This window comes from Leptonychotes weddellii, chromosome 16 (genome assembly GCF_054177405.1).
Source record: "Leptonychotes weddellii isolate Sample4059 chromosome 16, ASM5417740v2, whole genome shotgun sequence".
Lineage (NCBI taxonomy): Eukaryota > Metazoa > Chordata > Mammalia > Carnivora > Phocidae > Leptonychotes > Leptonychotes weddellii.
The window spans coordinates 25,530,360-25,549,419 of NC_138384.1; the positions used below are offsets into that span (position 1 = coordinate 25,530,360).

The 19,060-nt window shown below is 44.9% G+C and overlaps 1 protein-coding gene and 1 long non-coding RNA gene across 4 annotated transcripts in view; one reads left to right on the forward strand and one right to left on the reverse strand.

Moving 5' to 3' along the window:
- LOC145717553 (uncharacterized) overlaps window positions 1–16,218 on the forward strand; it is a 36,053-nt gene extending 19,835 nt beyond the window's left edge. For both annotated transcript variants that reach the window (XR_014140864.1, XR_014140865.1), the window contains 2 exons: window positions 11,753–11,853; window positions 14,377–16,218. This is a non-coding gene — a long non-coding RNA (uncharacterized LOC145717553). The remainder of the gene's footprint in view (window positions 1–11,752; window positions 11,854–14,376) is intronic.
- The window catches only part of GNAO1 (G protein subunit alpha o1), a 171,828-nt gene that overhangs the window by 151,001 nt on the left and 1,767 nt on the right, over window positions 1–19,060 (reverse strand). The window lies entirely within an intron of this gene.

A 19,060-nucleotide genomic window follows, 5' to 3' on the forward strand; every position in this document is an offset into this window, starting at 1 on the left:
CAGAGTGCACAACACCACCAACCGTGCGTGTCACCATCACGCACATTTGTAGAGCAGTTCATTGTTGTCAATTTGTTTATACACACTTAATGCTGTGCCGTTAATGGGCAGAAGTGCAGAAAGGTCCGAGCACTAAAGCACAAGCACCCTACTCGTAGAGGAGGTCCTCGCTTATATCTTATTTGTTCTTGCCCTACACACTATTGTGACACACCCAGTCACGTAGTTTTCCAGGCCATTCCAGATTCAAAGTAGAACCAGAGAAGGGAAATAAGGCTCGAGGCAGGAACACAGAAAGCATCAAGACATGACAGATGACAGCAAGTGAAGAGACAGGACAATTACAGAAGGCATATCAAAGTGGAGTTAATTGCATTCCAAGACCATGGGGGCAGGGCAGGGGGGACAGGGGGTGGGAAATGGTCTGTACATCAATTGCCCTTAGGGGCACTGCTGACTTTTAGCACAAAGCAATAAGAAAAAAGTGATGACTTGGGGCCATCAGGACAAAGGTTAAATACTGTGTACAGCATTCAATTACGCCATATGACTACTTTCTTTTGTAAATGTCCCTCCTAGTTTCTAAAACTCTCCCTGAATTGATAAACAGAGTTTGAAAAGAACATTTACATTTTGAAAAAAGTTAAAACTCCCTTTACAAGTAGCCCTGTGACAGGACTTCCTGGCTTTTCTCAATTGCTAAAGACCTTCCTCCCATCGGATCGCCAAGTAGCTGAAGCTTGCGCTCTACCACTGTAGATCCAGGCCGCAATCCTCAGCTTGCCCCTTCCTTCCCCATTGGTCCTCATTGTTTAACTCCGGGGTTGCATAATTTACAGTCAGCCTGTGAAGGGCCGTGTGTTTCAGAGTAGGAAGCTGTCATACTGAATAGAGCACTGCTGGGCTGTGTTCACAAACAGAGCATTTCACAATTTCTTTGCACAGCCAGCAACAGCAAATCTCCTCTTTGCGTGCAGGCAGCTACCGCCAATCGGCCAGACTGGGGGAAGGGGTGCCAGGAAGGACTGCAACCATAAATACTCTCTAGTCCACTGTATAACAAAACAGGGTCATAAAACCCCAACCATATTTTCAAATGAGGACTGAAACAAGATGCCCAGGGCAACTCCTAATTTGGTTCCTAGAACCCAACAAGTTGTGAACTAATTTCCTCGGTTGGGAGGGAACGATGGAGGGGGGGCAGGGTGAAAATGATCTCAGGACTTTGGGTAGGAACTCAACCCAGGAGCTGACAATAAGCAGACCGGTGTGAGTCTGAAGACGATAATAGAGCTTTATTAGAGGCGCCCAGATCTGCACAGGGCGGGGGCCCTGGGAGATAGCCTGGTTGAAAGTAGGAGGCCCGAAGACTTCTGTGGGTGTCTAAACTGGAATGGGAAGGTGTGCAGACTGGTATATGCATGAAAGAGAAATAGGACTCCTGCAACTCTGGAATGTCCTCTCAGTGATGAACCAAGGTGTGACCCTCAACACATTTTTTGAATAACCTCTCTGAATCTTACTTCCCTCATCTATAAAATGGGGATAACCAAAAATCAGCCTCCACTGAGAGTTAAGCTGATCATGTGTAGTAAACGTCATAAATAGTAAGTGTTCAGTAAATGTTATTTCCTTCTCCCTGCTGGCTTACCCCAACCCTTCCTGAACAGTTGTTGGGAAGTAGAAATAGAAGAAATGGGACCACACTCATTCTTGCTCTGTTAGTAGCTAGCTATGGGAACCTAGACAGGTCACTCCCTTCTCTGGGCCTCACAATCTACAGATTAACCATTAGAACTTATATAAAAAGTAAGGTTCATGAGTACAAAATCAATATACAAAAATCTATCGTATTTCCATATACCACCAATAGATACAAAATGCAAATCAAAAAAAGAAGCAGTTACAAGACCCTGTAAATATCAAGTATCTAGCTATAAATCTAACAGAAAGTATATAAGACCTCTATGGGAAACATTATAAATATATTTAAGAGAAATTATGATAACCTACATAAATGGTAAAATGTAACATGTTCATGGATCAGGAAAACTTAAGATTTAAAGAGGCCCAAGCTAAAGATGTCAATTGTATCCAAACAGATTAGTGTCATAAACTGAGTCTAACACTGACATGCAAACACAACGGGCCAGGAACAGCCAAAACACCCATGAAGATGACCAAGAGGAGGGATTTGCTAAACTAAACATCAAGACATGTTATAAAGCTGTAGTAATCGAGACAGTGTGGTACTGACATCAGAACAGAGTCCAGTGGAATGGTCTAAAGAGACAAGAAACAGGTCCCTGCGTATATAAACACATGACTTAAAATAGAGGTAGTTCTACAGAACAGTGCCTGAAAAAGTGGCCTTTTGGATAAGCAATGCTGGCACAAATAGGTATCATTTAGGGAAAAAATTAAAACGAGGCCCCTATCTTACCCCACATACAAGAATTACAGGTGAATTAAACACCTACATGTGGAAGAAAAAAGCTTCAAAGCTTTTTGAAGAGGGCAAAAAAAGAGAGTAGCTTTTGCCACTTGAAGATAAAGAAAGATTATTTATCTTTTTTTTTTTTTTAAAGATTTTATTTATTTATTTGAGAGAGAGAGAAAGCATGAGGTGGGGAGGGTCAGAGGGAGAAGCAGACTCCTCGCTGAGCAAGGAGCCCGATGCGGGACTCGATCCCGGGACTCCAGGATCATGACCTGAGCTGAAGGCAGTCGCTTAACCAACTGAGCCACCCAGGCACCCAAGAAAGATTATTTAAATAGGACACAAGAAACAATAACCAAAAAGGGGAAGACTAAAAAATCTGGCTACATTAAAAATAAGAACATCTTTTTATTATGGTTCACCATTAACAAAATGAAAAAAGCTAGAGAATGGGAGGTAATATTTGTAATGAATAAAATTGGAAAAGGACTAGTATCCAGAACATATAAAGAACTCTTACAGATTAATAATAAAATTACAACCTAATTTACACGGTCACAAAAGGAGAAATCACATGTCCAATACATATGTGAAAAGCTGCTCCATCTCACCAGTGATCTGTACTGATTTACAAGAATATGTAAAGTAAAAGCACAGTGAGATACTACTGCTCACCTATTATACAGCTGGCAAAAAATGTCAAAGTCTGACAATACCAAATATTGGCAAGAATTTGGAGTAACAGGAATTCTGTCTGCTAGCACAAGTATAAAATAGAATAACCACTTTGGGAAACAATGTGGCATTATCTAATATAGGTGAAGATTCCCAGCAATTCCACTCCAAAGAATCCTTCACAGAGGCATGTGCCTTAGGATATATATCCACACGGGTGATCATAGCAGCATCCTTTGTAATTGCCCAAAACTCAAAATAACCCAAAGGCATATCAACAGTAGAATGGATAAATAAATTATAGTATAATCATAGCTGGTAAATAACGATGTATACTATTTAGCAGTGAAGTCAATGATATATAGCATATTCAATATACACAAATATTTGTAAATAATTCACAGAAAAATGATAAATATTCAGAAGAGAATGCTATAGAGTACTTACTGCAATGAAAATAAATGAAATATAGCTATGTACGATGTGGATGAATAATACAAATGCAATACTGAAGGAAAGATATAAGACTTAATAATATATAACAGTATGATTCCAATTACATCCCAACCAGGGAAAACTGAACTATATGATTACAGGATACACATGTGGGTGGTAAACTCTACAGAAATATAAGGAAACACCATGAAAGTCAGGAGTTAGGGAGTAAGGGAGAGAGCTGTGATCAAGAAGGGATATTTAAGGAACTTTCCTGGCCATTAGCAACATCCTATTTTTTTTTTACCTAGTGATGGTTACATGAATGCTTGCTTTTTAAAACAAATGAACATTTTGCACATATATTAATTTATGTCACAACTAAAAAGGTTTTTTTTTGTTGTTGTTAAAAAAAAAAGACATTTTCAACGTGACCTCCTCCAGGAAGTCTTCCCACACCCCAAACCAATGTAGGTGTTCCCTCAGCATCTTCCACCTCTTATCTGGCTATAGTGCTTACTTATTGTAAGGGCACCTCCATTTTCAAGGGCAGAGATGGAGCCTGTCTTGGTTCACCATCATATCCTACACAGTGTTGAGCACACGGTGAGTGCTTAATCAGTACTTGTTGAATTAATCACTGACTGCATTGAAGGATCTGACTTGGTAAAAAGTAATTAATTAGTCCAGGACCAATCAACTGCCTACCAGTGATGTGATGGAAGGAGAGACATACCTGAAACCAGAAAAACTGGGATCTAGCTCCATCACGTACTGACCATATTGCCCTGAATAAATCTCTTTTTTCTGATAGTAAAAATAATACGAACAGCTAACATTTAGTGAATTTCAACTATGTGCTAGGTGCTTTTAGCTCTGTTACTTCACTTAGTCCTCACAGTGTGTCTGCAATGTGTTTTCTTTTCATCTTTCTCATGATTAAGAAGTTGAGGTTCCAAGAGCCTAAATAGTGTTCCCCAAATCACACTGAGCGTCCACAAATGGCAAAGCTAAGATCTCCAAGATTCATGCTTCTCTGATCTTGCTACACGGACTTCTTTTCACCTCAGTTTCTTGGTCTATAAAATGGGGATACAGGCGTTGTCTACGTGGCCTGACAGGACTGTCGTAAGGCCCAAAGGTGATAATGAACGTGGAGGCAGCTTGTAAGCGCTCAAGCACCATTCAAATGTAAGGACAATAATATGTAACAAGTATCTACCATGGGCCCACACGAAGGAAGCAGATGGCTTCTACCCCCATTGAGCTCTCAAGCCAGTTGTAAAGGAAAGCTAAGTAAATGGGGAAACTGGGAACACACATCAATAAACTGACCTAAGAAAGCCACCAGGAAAAGCATATAATAGAGGCTCAACTGTGAGACCAGCAGTGAGGGCATAGCTTAGGGCATGCAAGGCTTGAGCACTCCCTCCATCTTCCACACACAGCCAAAGGGATTTTGTTAAGGCTTACTGCAATTCTTTCCTTTTTCTTTTTTAATTAAATAGTGTACATTTTACAAGTCAGATTTATTGAATTATAATTGAATTACAGTAAATTCACCCTTTTTAGGTATACAGTTTGACGAGGTTTGATAAACATATATAGTTGCATGACCACATACAATTAAGAGACAGAATAGTTCTATCACCTCTGAAAGTTTCCTTGTGCTCCTTTGTAGTCAATTTCTCTTTCCCACCATCCCTAGAAACCAGTGATGTGATTTCTGTCCCCATGGTCTTGCTTTTTTTCAGAATGCAGAGGGATCTTTTTGATACACAAGTCAGGTCAAGTTGTCCCGTATTTCAACCACCCATGGCGTTCAGCATGAAACCCAAATGCCTCTCTCTGCATGGCCACCAGGCCTCTTTAATCCCATTTTGTGTCCCTTTTCCTTTCCTAACGTCCAGCCTCCCTACCCTTCTTTCTGCTCATTTCTGCTTCAGGGTGTTTGCATCTGCTATTCCTTCTTTCTCAGATCCTTTTTTTTTTTTTTTAGGTGAGAGAGAGAGAGCCCACAAATGCACAGGGGAGGGTGGGAGGAGCAGAGGGAGAGAGAGAATCTTAATCAGGCGACGCAGGGCTCGGTCTCACAACCCTGAGATCATGACCTGAGCCAAAATCAAGAGTCAGACACTTAACCAACTGAGCCACCCAGGTACCCCTTCCTCAGATCTTTCTTGACCCTCTTCCTTATCCCTCATTTCTGCCAACCACTCTCTTCTGTTTAAGCCTTACTTCCTCCTTTAGAACTTATCACTGTATGAAATGACCTTACTCATTCATTTACTTGTTTACTGTCTATCTCCCTTCTCTAAAACTATAAGGTCCTTGAGGGCAGGGAGCCTGTCAGTCTTCTTAACAGAGCTCTTAAGCTCTGTTCCTAGAAACTTAGTGCCAACACATGATTGGTCTTCCACTGGTATTCACAGAACGAACAAACAAACAGGAGCCAGAGAAGTTAGGGAATAGTGAGGTTCATGTAATTGAAGCTTTTAGGAAAGGATTAAAAAACAACAGGGCTTTTTGCACACAGGGGAAAAAAAGGGTAGGAAGACCAGCAATAACTCAGAACCAGATGCCATTCTATCATCCCTTCCCCAATGTCCCCCACTGACAGGGCCACAGAGTGCCTGAGAGACAGAGCTGGTGCCTCCCCTGCCCTTGCCTTCTGGTGACCTCAGGCTTGGTTCTCTCCTGAGGCATGGGTCCCTCTGGCTCTTCTTCGCCCACCCTGGTTGGAGCTCCCCCACACAGCCAGCTCAGGCTCACAAACCTTCCTTCTCCTAGCCATGTGAATTCAGAGAGAAGGGCCCCCCAAAGCGGTTTTGTATTTGCACTCTGGAACCATCCTGAGCACTCCTCCCCAGGGAAGAGGAGCACAGGATCCTGCTCTTGTAAACTGTGGTAGCATTCGGAGACAAATTCCTACCTCACAGGGCTCCACACTCTCAGTGGAGAGCACACGTGGACACACACGCACTGGTGTCCACAATTCCCTGAGCTGATGCCCCAGTTTTCTTTCTCAATTAGCACTAGACTTCTGAAAGCTTAATTTTGTTATAATTTATTATCTCAGTTGGGGGTGGCCAAGGGAGAAGGTGGGGAATTCCTTTAACCACGAAAACATCTGTTTCGCTGGACAACAAAATTTAAATTATGACCTCAAGACTTGCGCAGGAGCTTACAGATCATTCGATCCAGTTTCCTATTTTTATATGTGAAGATACTAAGGCCTAGAGAAGTTATGGAACTTGCCTGGGACCATCAAGCTAAATAGGGACAGAGCTGAGGCAGCACTCAGGTTTCTTTACTCCTAGTCTGGACTTACCCACCCTAATTTCTTGAGTTTGGCTTCTTTCTGAAACTGCTCTTTCAAAGGCCAGTAATAGCCTCAATCACCAAATACAATGGCCTTTTCTCAGTCCTTATCTAGCTTGGCAGTGCCATGGACTAGAACCCTGCTGTCGCACAGAACTTCCGGAAGCACATGCCCTCCCTGGGGTTCTCAGCAGGGTGCTCCTCTGACTCCCAGTCCCTTTTCACAGGGGGAGCTACTTATGAGCCTACCTAAGGTAGGTTTCCCTGCTCACCTCCACAATGGGGTGGGGGGGCTTCTCCTCTTCATCTGCATACTCACCCCAGGGGAACTGCATCCACTCTCACGGCCTCACCACACAGGGCGCTTGAGCCCAATCCTCCTGCCAGCCCTGATGTCTCTTCTAAAGGCCAGAACGATTTCCTAAGACAACCCCTGAACGATGTGAGCGTAATACAAAGGTTATCCTGCAAGGACCCAAAATTCGTGCTTGTGCTTTGACTTGCCCTCTTCTGTCTACTACCCCTCTCCCCGCTGCTATGCCTCCTAACTTGATGGCATCACTGAACTCCGACACCCAGGTTCAAAACTGGGAGGACTTGTCTGATCAACTTGCTTCTCCCTATGCTCAACTAGACACCAGGATTCACCCATTTTGCCTCCCCAAATCTCTTCCCCACCCAGTTCCTCATTGCCTTTCCTTCCAATTTCCCAGTTCAGACTACAAAAATCTCTCTCTGCTTTTAGGCATCTTCTCTGGTCTTCCACTTCAAGCTCTCCTGACTTGGCACCCTACTACCCTACCATGGAGGGTAGCGCACCCTACTCTATATTCAAAGTATATGTGCCTTAGCAAAGCAGTCTGGGAACCCCACAATCTAGCTCTGGTCTTCCTTTCTAACCACTTCTCCTCATATTCCCACAAGCCCTTTGGTCACATAAGACTGCCCACTGCTCCCTGATGGTGCCCTGCATGTTTGAGTCCTGCTTCTGTGCTTAGCTCACACTGTTTCTTCTTCCTGGATGATGAGACAATTCCAACTGAAATCGTTTATGTAAAAGAAGGGATTTATTGGTTCACATAACTTTCAGGTCCACAGAGCCAGCTTCAGAGATTATAATAATTACTGTCAGATGTCTTTTTGGCTTCCTCTGTCTCTGTCTTCTCATTCCCTCCCTCACGTCCCAGTCTCTCACAGCCTCAGTCTGTCCCATGATAAGCAAGCTTCCTCCTTACAGAGTAATGGAGACGTGGAAAAGTGGCCCCAGACAGCTCCTGGCTTTCATCATTCCAACCCAGTGAAGATCTTGCTGGGATCCCAGATGAAGAGCTTCTTTCTCGTACTGACTATCAAATTCCAAAGGATTCTGACTGGCCTGGACTGAGTCTTACCCTATTCCCCAGTCACTGTGGCCAGGGAAATGGGATTTTGTAAATGGCCAGGCCTGGGTCACACACCCACTTCATATCTTCAAGTGGCAAGGGGCAGTGATGGGCAGCCTCACTGGAACAGCCTGGAAAGAGTAAAACAATTGGTGTCCACTGAACTCTCATTTCTCCACCTAGCTGTCTTGAGGCATGTGTGATCCTGAGCCCTTGTCCAAATTAAACTCCATCATTGCCTCTTCTGGGCCTTCATGGCACCAATTTGTCTCCTTCAACTGACTCAACTCTCCAAGGACAGGAACTGGATCCCTCGGTGATCAGTGTAAGGTCTTACTCAAAGATGTGACTCCAGAAAATTTTTCACGGTCTGCAATTATTATGCCTGATTATTTGTTTATGAAGTTATTGCCTGAGTCCCCTGGGACTTGACTTGTTCACCACTGAATCTCCAAGCACCCAGAACAGTGCCTAACGCATAACAGGTGCTAGATAAATACTGGGTAAATGAATAAATGAATGGTTTGAGTAGAAGAAAGGTTACAAGTCTTTGGTGTTCTGAGCACCAATAAGCACAGTTGCTTTTTTAACTCTTCTCACTTCAGCAAAATTAAAGGTAAGGCAGGAACCCCCTCAACATTTTGTCCCCATCATCCCTCCCTCCAAATTTCTCTATGCACTCCCTATACTCACCACCCTCTGGCAGTCTCAGGGAAGGTGATGCACATTCGTGTCAATACCAGGTTGCCCAACCATACTCTGCACCCCATCTCTGCCCATCCTCTTGGGGCTCTGCTCCTTCCACCACCTCTTCTTTCCTATACCTTCAACATCTCCCTCCACCTGGGCCCTTTCCTTTCTGCTTCTCAGTGGATCAGGTCCCACCATGCTAGCCAAACAAACAATAAAAATAAAGCCCTTGCTCAACCCCCTTCACTCCCTCCCTTCTTCCCTCTGTCCCTTTCCTTCGAGAACCCATGTTTCTTTTCCAGGGGTCTCCATTCATGGCCTCCACTGGCTCAGTCCCACTTACTTACCTAACGCCCACTGCAATTTGACTTTCTTCCTGCCACTCCACTGGGACTGCTCTTGCCAAGTTCACCAACAACTTTCCAGATCCACTGGGCACCTGTCAGTTTTCAGCTTATTTGACTACTGCCGTTACCTGACTCAACCTCTTCCTTCTGGAAATTCCTTCCTTCCTTCCTTGGCTTACATGCTGCTGCTCCACCTTGGTTTCCTTTCCATCCCTTAGCTCATCCCTTCTCGGTTTCCCTCGCAGCCTCCTCTTCCTAAATGACTGTCACATGGGTTGTGTGCGTGTGGTGGGGAGATGCATCCTCTGCCTTTTCACTCGGCCTGGTGAGGTGACTCATGGCTCCCACAGCCCAAAGCAGCACAGAATCCCACACTGACCCTCCCCCCCAGGTGTGTCCTACATCCTACCCCACATATCTGACTGCCTGCCAGGGATCTCCACTTAGATGATCCATAAGATTCACCAACATGAACAAAGCAAGTCATCATTTTTCTCTGCAGGCCTTCCCTCTCCCTCCTGTGTTGCTCCATCTCAGGGAATGGCACTACCACCCCACCGTAGCCCAAACCAGGAATCCTGGACTCATTCTTGCCTGTATCCTTTGTTTATTTATTTTTAAAGATTTTATTTTTTTAAGTAATCACTTCAGCCAATGTGGGGCTCAAACTCATGACCCCAAGATCAAGAGTCACATGCTCTTCCGACAGAGCCAGCCAGGCGCCCCCTTGTCTATATCCTTTAAAATGAAGCTCCTCGGGGCGTCTGGGTGGCTCAGTTGGTTAAGCCTCTGCCTTCGGCTCAGGTCATGATCTCATGGGTCCTGGGATCGAGCCCCGCATCGGGCTCCCTGCTCAGTGGGGAGTCTGCTTCTCCTTCTCCCCCTGCCCCTTCCCACCACTTGTGCTCCCTTGCTCTCTGTCAAATAAGTAAATAAAATCTTATAAATAAATAAATATATAAAATGAAGTTCCTCTCCAACCCCCTTCCAATTGATTATCAAATAAGTTCAATTATTCTATTGCCCAAATATCTCTTAGTCGGTTTCCTTTTCCCACTCCACTGCTTTAAGTTACTTCTTAATCTTTTCCCACCTGGATCACAAAAATAACTTTCCACCTGGTCTTTTAACCTCTGGGCATGGCTCTCTCTAGCCCACAAAGGTGATCTTTCTCAAGTGCAAAAAAATGATCCTGCCACCCATTTCCTTAGAACCATATGGTTCTTGAAAGTTGTCATCATAAGAAAAAAATCTGTAACTATGTGTGGTGATGGACGTTAACTGGGCTTAGTGTGGTGATCATCTTGCAATTTACGCAAATCAAACCATTACATTGAAATCCTGAAAGTAATATAATGTTGTCAATCACACTTCAGTAAAAAAAAGCCCTCTTGGTGGCATCTTACTGTATTCAGAATAAAATATAAAGTTCTTAGCACCGTAGACAAGACCTCTCATTATCTACCTCGGTCTCCTTTTTCCTCCTTCATCTCTGGACAGTCCTCTTACAGACTGTGCTCTAATCAAACCAAGTTATTTTACACTCCCAGCCTGCTCCATGTGCTGACATATCTTAGAGCTTTTTTACATGTTGGTCCCTCTGCCTGGCATTCCTTTTTTCCACCTGGCTAGCTACCACTTGTTTTTAAGACTCAGCCCATGGGTCACTTTCTCCCTGAACTTCCTGCCTAGAGATGGTACCCTCCATCCTCCCACAGCCTCATGGGCTTCCTGCTCTGAAGTATAAGCATCCTTTACATGTCACTCCCTTCAGTCTAAGTTCCTGAAGGGCAGGGACCTAGACCTTCCTCTCTACTTCCATGACACCATGTATATGTCCAGCATACAGTAGATGCTCAGTAAATGCTTATGGATGCAAAGATGGATTGATTGATGGATAGATGGATGGATGGATAGTTGAATGGATGTATACACTACTATTCTGTCTTTCCCAAGTCTCCTCTTAACCACCTGCTTCCACCAAAGCCAAAGTATTCAGTGGCAGCTTCTCTCTGTTGCCACCCACAAACGGCCCACACTTCTGAGGCAGCAACAGAAAATGATTTCAGGAGCTGTCCAGATGATGGTTAGGGAACATTCTGGTGTCAGAATCAATGTCAAACATGACGATGGCCACCACCTCCACCTCCAAAAGGAACCCAGCACCAATCTAGCACTTGCTATTCTCTCACACTGTGCTCAACCAAAGCTAATGCCATCCCATCTGCTGATGGGTACTGGGTCCCAGTCTGCCAGCTCTCCTCTGCCCACACTGGTGGTGGTCTAGTAAGAACCCCGTAGGGTTAGAATGGAAAGGACATAGGCTTTGGAAGTAAACAAATTATGGTCTGAATACATCACTGTCACTGACGAAGCTGTGTGGCTTTGAGCAAGCCACCCATCTTCTCTGAGCTTCTCTTCCTCATCTGTAAGATGGAGCTGATGGCTATTTTTCCTCATAGGTTGATACGAAAAAAACAAATGAGGATAATGGATTACACTGAATATGACGAACGCTACGATCCTCAAAGACTTCCAAATTATTATTCCGGCTTACGTACAAGTGAGTTTGAGGTCTTTGTGAACCTCATTTCTTCCTCTTTTCTTCATTTATCAAGCATTTATGAAGCACCTCCTGCGTGCCACACATTGGGCTCAGTGCTGTATTATGAGCAAAAATAAGTCACCATCCCTGCTTTAGGGAGCCCTGGTAAGGAAGGGGCACCAAGACTAGCAAAGGAGACAGATACATTACACACACAATTAACTGACAATATGTAATAAGCATTAGTGCTCTGAGACCCTGGAGGCAGGTGACCCAGATTTGATTTTATGGCATGGGGGAGCCGTCCCTATAAAGTAACAATTTTCCACAGAAAACCTATCGGTTGGCTATGACATAGAGAATCCAGGGTAAGTTCTTGGCCATGGAGTACTATCCTTACATGCTATTCCCCTTTTTTCTTTCCTCCTCCTTGGTTGAGAAAATAAGTGAGTAGGGGGACAAATTCAGGGCACTGGGGCCTTGGAGGATTTTATTTTACTTAAATTTTTTTGTGCTATGAAAAGCACAATGTTTTTCCTCTTCTCTGTAAAGAAAATTAGAACTAAAGATGGCTCAGCAGATAAAAGCTGTGGGCGGTAAATACTCCCACTATTCCCCCCTGCATTTCAGGCTTCTAGGTTTCTCTTTGCATTTACTGGATCTTAGAGCTAGAAGCCTGAAAGAGGCCTGAGAAATTCTGTGGTGAAAGCCCATGTTCTAATTAAGAGATGAACAAACCGAGGCTCAGAGGGGCTAAATGACCTGCCCAAAGTCAGTTTAGAGAATGAGTCAAAATTAAAACACAGTTCTCCTGATCCTCCCCTTTTACTGGTCTGCAAATCTCCCAACCCATGGGATCTGAGGCACCTGACCCCAGGCAAGTTCCTTCATCTGTAGCCATCCCCGGTGGAGCCAGGCTGCCTCCATTTCTTTCTTTCTTTTTTTTTTTTAAGATTTTATTTATTTAACAGAGAGAGACATAGCGAGAGCAGGAACACAAGCAGGGGGAGTGGGAGAGGGAGAAGCAGGCTTCCCGCTGAGCAGGGAGCCCGATGTGGGACTCGATCCCAGGACCCTGGGATCATGACCTGAGCCGAAGGCAGACGCTTAACGACTGAGCCACCCAGGCGCCCAAGCTGTCTCCATTTCTAAGAATCCTGGAAGCCACAGACAAACCGCCTCTCCCTCCAACATGTCACTGGGGCTCTTCTCCCAGAAACATCCTGTTTTTTACTAACAGGATACTTTCAGATCCTCCTCTTTGGTTTGAGAACCACATCTGCAAGAAAAGTTTGGTTAGAGGTGGTTTCCTCAAAGTGCCTCTCAGGACTATGCCTTTCTTGGCTGACAAAGCTTTGTGGTTGAGGTTGCTATTCTGCAATTCTCTTGGCCTTCTTACCCCCTACCCCTGCAGGATGGAACTGTAATTGATGCTTTTACAGTTAGAACCTCGCATCAAAGATGTCAAGACCCTGAAAATGAAGGCAGTTCCCAATTTTGTGGGCCACTTAGAACAGGGAAGGAGCTGGGGTAAACAGAAGCCCCAGAGGCAGGGGGAGAGCCACTTGTCTTGACTCCTGGTCCAGTGCTGTTTCCCACTCTTTGCAATATCACTCCAGCCTCATGGGCTGAAGCAGCTGCACCATCAAAAATGTCACATCAGTTATGACAACACAGTGTGTTATATAACTGGCCCTGCAGAGCAGGCAAGGGAAAGAAGCCATGAGTATGAACCACAGCACTCCCCTTCTGGCTCTCAAGGAAGGTAAGGCCCACGTACTTCAGAAGAGAACTCCATATGGGAAGGGAACACCCACTAATCAGTCAAAGGAATAAAAACTACAGTTGACATTTGTATAACGATTTCTAGAACACGGTTATAAGGGCATTTCATATACTACATTATTTACTGCTCTCAACAACCCTATTAGGTATTTTTATTATCAGCCCCATTTTACAGGCAAAGAAACTGAGGTACAAAAAGTTAGGCAACTTGTTTAAGGTCACATACCTAGTTAGTGGCAGAGCTAAGATTTGAAGCCAGGTAGCCTGGTTACAGAGTCCATGCTCTTAATCACTCTCAATTTTAGAGACGCATGCTGAACGGCTTCTCTAAAAAAGAAATTAGCTATTTGCTTGAAAGGGTAACAGGCCGCAGCTCCTTCCTCTCCTTCCCCTCTATGCTAATGCCAGATTTGTTGGATGGTTTCTTTTCTAACCAGTGTTGTGTATGAGCAGGAAGCACAGGATAAAATAAGAATGTGATACAAATTTAAACAAATTCTTAGAATGGAGATCATCTGAGCACCGTTAAGCTGTTTACGGTGATGCAATCCATAAGGTAAAGTGCCCTACTCATAGTACCTGCTGTTCTTAAATTCATGTAGGATGTGTACACACACAAACACGCACACACACAGAGTTTTCTTTTGCCAACACCAAAAGTTGTTCTTTGCCAGTGTCAAGTCTTGGGGTAACCCTTTCTAAAATATTTTCCCATTTTGAAATCATCCCTTTCCCAGCGTGTCTATTGTCTTTCAGATCACGGTGTGGCTCTTGTGATAATGGTCTGTCTAGCTTCGTAAGAAATGAGAGCCTGAAGACGCCCTGGGAGACAGGGAACCAAGTCCCTGCATCCAGATGGACTGACCACATGTCAGAAAAACAGGACAGTATTCTGCTCATATTAAATCTTCAGTGTTAACAGAGAGAGGGTACTGTGAGCTGCTGAAAAACATGAGTGACCTGCCCTATCTTTAGCAGGTGTGGCACGCTGAGGAGCACACTATAATCTGGGGAGTTGCAAGTGCTAGAGAAACAAGACAGTAATGACCCTGAGCACCGCGAATCTAATCTAGTCCCATACTGAGAGAACAGAAACTCCAGATTCTGTTAGAGCCATGTCGATCCTGAATGAAGCCTCATCCATTTAATCTAATCAGGAACAACCCTTTCAACAAGCAGACAGGTTTTACTTCAGAATCCAACAGGTAACTGAGGTTCAAGAGCTCCACAGCTGATTCCTGAGGAGATCAGGTGGACTGTTTTGCTACTCTTCTGGCAGGAAGGTCTGCTGGTATTTACAGCTCAGTGAACAGTAAGCAGGGAGAGAGCACCATCCATCAGCAAAGGAGAACTCATCTGCTACTTGATCTGACATTCTGTTTGTGCTCATGCGGTCTCCAGAGAGAAAGGTGCATCCATTTGAATAAACATGGAGACAAGAGGAAGGGGGAAGGGCAAAGCAGCCAAAGAGAAGATTGCAGAAATAACAAGTCCACAAATCTAGAAGAGTAGCTCTCCAGAGTGCTGCCTCCACATGGGACCCTTCCGGGATGTGCAGGAAACGCCCTTTAAGACGGCTGCACTCTACAGAGTGATGGCTGCAAGTGGCCATTCCCTTCCACTTAGTAGGTGCTGCACAGCAGCGTGCTGAATGAACACAGGCTTGCCATGAACCTAAGCCAAACAGGAGACACCCTAGTTACAAAGGCAGGGTCAGCTGGTGGGAGGACACCCCCAGCTTTTGGCAGCAGGTGACGTCTTAAGACTCCCTGCCCCAACAGGATGGGGTCTGTCCTCAGAATCATAACCTGTTGTAAGGGCTGGGATATTTGTGTGAGAAAGGATGTCTTCACCAGGCAAATCCTGGAATTTGTTTTACAGTGGAACTGAGCAGGCACCTTGGGAATGAGCTCACACCCAAAGTGCTCCATTTTACTGCGTCCATTTATATATAAAGCCAGCAGCTTGCAGGCCACGCCTCAATGCCACCTTCCAACTCTCTATCTTCCTAAAAATCCACTTACTGCTTCAGAGACAGATAGCCTGAACGTGACATCACAGAAAACTCAACACCTCAAATGAGGGCGAACTGTGGTGCCTACAGCAACTCCACAAGTTCCTTTTACATTTTCACCAGGTCGGTAGCCCTAACAGTTGTCACAGCTCAAAATGGGAAGTACCTTAAAATGATATTCTGTTGCTTCCATACTTTATAAAATATAATTCTTCAAGAGAGCTCTTTGTAAGGGTTTTGCTAATTAAATAAAATTAACACCTTTTAAAATTTTGATTAGTCTGAATAAAGACTCCCACAGATTGCAAAAATGATGCGGCCATATCACAGGTGAAGTCACGGCCTCCTAATGAGCAGAATTATTTAAATACCACATATTAAAAAAGGTCCCTGATTACTCATGGTGTGTGTAAAATTTTATTTGTGCTGTTTCAATGATCATTGTTTATTTCTCAGTACTGAAATTATGTTTTGGATTGTCTGACACAGAGCTCCCAAAGGCTAACTCACGATCACATATGCAAAGAAAAAAAAACACCCCAGCAAGCTATGTTCAAATGAAACTTTTAATAAAGTATTAAGAATCAGGCTTTTAAATGACGGTCTAATCTGTGGCATCTCTTAAATGGACGGAGGTTTCCCACTATAACACGTATCAAGCAAAAGAACTTCAAAGGTCAGTCTCCCTGCAACATTCCTAGCCTGATGTCAGTGTTAATACTTTTTTCTGAGCAGCATCTACTAGTCAGTCCTTTATCATATAACTTCACTTACTACGGCATATATGGAACCTTATTCCTTCCAATCAGCACGCCACAACACACGGATGAGCATACGGGCTCAACGGAATGCTCTTTGCTCTTCTGGAAATGCTGATTTAAAAGGGTCTGGTGGTATCTGAATATCAATATTCTTTCAATCCAACAGGAGCAATTAAACTCCATTCCCCATTAGGAAATCATCAAATTCTCACAGGGCAATCACTCAAGGAGGACTCTCTAATTTCTTCTATCCAGGTGAAATAAAGCAGCATCCAAATTAATTCATACATATGGCCTGATAGGTTGGTCACCAATCACACTACACAGGCAAGTCCAAAACTGCTTTCTTAAATGCCACCCAGATTTTTGGGCCCCGCCCCACCCACAGTACAGGTCTCCTGACTCAAGTGACTTTCAGTCAAGTGGCGATTGGGAAAATCATCTCTGCAAGGGAGGACTCAAAAGAATTTGTCACTAGGATACAGTGACACCAATCCCACATTTTGTGGTTAATAAAACAAGTCCTGCATCCAGCTTGGCACAAGGCCCTGATCTGATTTATTTCAAGCCAAGCTGGAGGGCTCACAGGAAAAGCTGCCATTCATGAATGCTTCAGGAGGACAAGATGCCAGGGTCCCTTGTGCAAAATGTACACGGCTAGAAATCTTTTTCACTGACGTTTTGAACAAACCTAGCCTATTTCCTAAAGAGCTGGTGTATTTTTTAAAAAAATATCAATACTTTTACCTACAAAATCTCAGTTTTGCCTGACATTTTTCTCCAAAAATGTGTCCTGTGGGAGTAAGAAAAGTGGAGGGGGGGGGAGGGTACACGTAAAAGAGAAGAAATGCTCTGATATCTGATTTAACCATCTCAAACATCAAAGGCTTGACTTTTCCCCCTCCTCAGTGTAACTAAATATGAGACACATAAGACTTTCCCGGGAAAAGTCTACATATAACCTTCATTTAAGATTTCCTGCCCCAGTATATAATTAGGAATTTTCATTCTAAAATGGCACACCTATTTCCTCGGAGAACTCAGCTCTCTTTGAATAAAAAAGGCGACGTAACCTTTGGGGGATTCAGTATATATTTTTAAACTTCTTATTAAATCAACCTAATTTATGGGGCACGTTCGCGGAAAAGCAGGTAAGGAGTTGCCTTGGTGGATGCAAACTTAATTTGCAGACTCTTTCCACCCACTTCCCCGAGCCTTTCCGAATGCCTTCGGCCCCCTCCGAAGCGGCTCGATTCTCTCCTCCGGGGCCCCGACTCCGTTCCGAACACTGCCGAGTCCCTCCGAGCCCCGCGCCCAGTCCGCACCGAGCCGAGCCGAGCCGAGCGCCACCGAGCTGAGCCCCATCGACTTTTCCGGCCTCAGCTGGGCGCTGTCCACCACTCGCAACGCCTGAAACCTCACCCAGCCCCGGTGGCTGGCGCTTCCACCTGGCTTTGAGGCCGCCACTGCAGATTACAGACTTCTGAAGTTTTAAAACATCCCCCTCTGGGAGAGAGGGATGGCGCTGCTTGCATTTACCGACCTGCAAAGGCTCCAGGCAGATGCAACATGCACCTTGTTGCAAAGAGCAATTCCCCAGGCCCCGCCTCCCCATCCATTTGGGCTGCACAAGCTCCAGAGAAGCCCCAGGCCAAATTACCCGTGGCTCAGAGGGGTACGGAGAGCCAAGGGGGACCTCTGCAAAGAAAGCCCAAGGGAGCTCTCGAACGAAAATAAGAATATGTCAAGCAGACGTGGGGAAATTGTCTCCGAGTCGCTACTCCCTACCATCATGGCGCCGCCTAGAACCCGCTTGTCATGCCTGTTACACATGCAAAATTTTTTGCATCTTGGGTCTGAAACCGCAAGCATGCTTCGTCTCCCACCCACCTTTCCGCGAAAGGGGTTTTTATTTTCCATTGTTTTCCTACGGGATGCAATTACTTCAGCTATTCTGTCAAGTTGAAAAATAATCATTTTTGTTTACTGCACAGCAACCCCTAATTAGGAGCTGTGTGTGCACGAAGGTGTCACAGCAAAGCGACGTGGAATCCTCGCTAAACGGTCTTAACGAACTCCTCTGTCCCGAACCGACAGGCCAACGGAAGCAGCAGGGCCAGGAGGCCCTGAGGGTGCACACCCCTTCCCCGCAGGTCACCCCCTCCCAAGCAAAGCCGCCTGTGGGCTCACCAGGAATTGCCAAGTGGATGGGGCAAGAAGCAAGCCGTGAGAGTGGGAAGGAGAGGCGAGGCTCCTTACTGAGAAAGTGTGGAAGGGAAGGAATATCCCATTTTGTTTTAATTTTCAACCATCACTCAAATCCACCCCCAGTTAATTAGGAGGGGAAAATGATATCTAAGGCAGAAGGGGGCGGTGGCAAGTGGGGCCTGAAATCCGCATTGTGGGTAGATTACAAGGAAGATGGCCTATGCAGAGTGTAAATAAATACACTGATAAAGGCCACAGAGTGCAGGAAAACTGCCCCTGTCAGGAGAGCAAACGCTGGGGGGAGGGGGGGCAGGCGGAGCGGGGGGGAAGCAAGGGACGGGCATTCAGCCTCAACCAGCGTCCCCCTTCCACCTCTGCCTTGGATACAGCTGTGCCAGTCCCACCTGCTTGGAAACCCACCCCCTCCCCTACCACATACCCCTTCCCCTAACCCTAG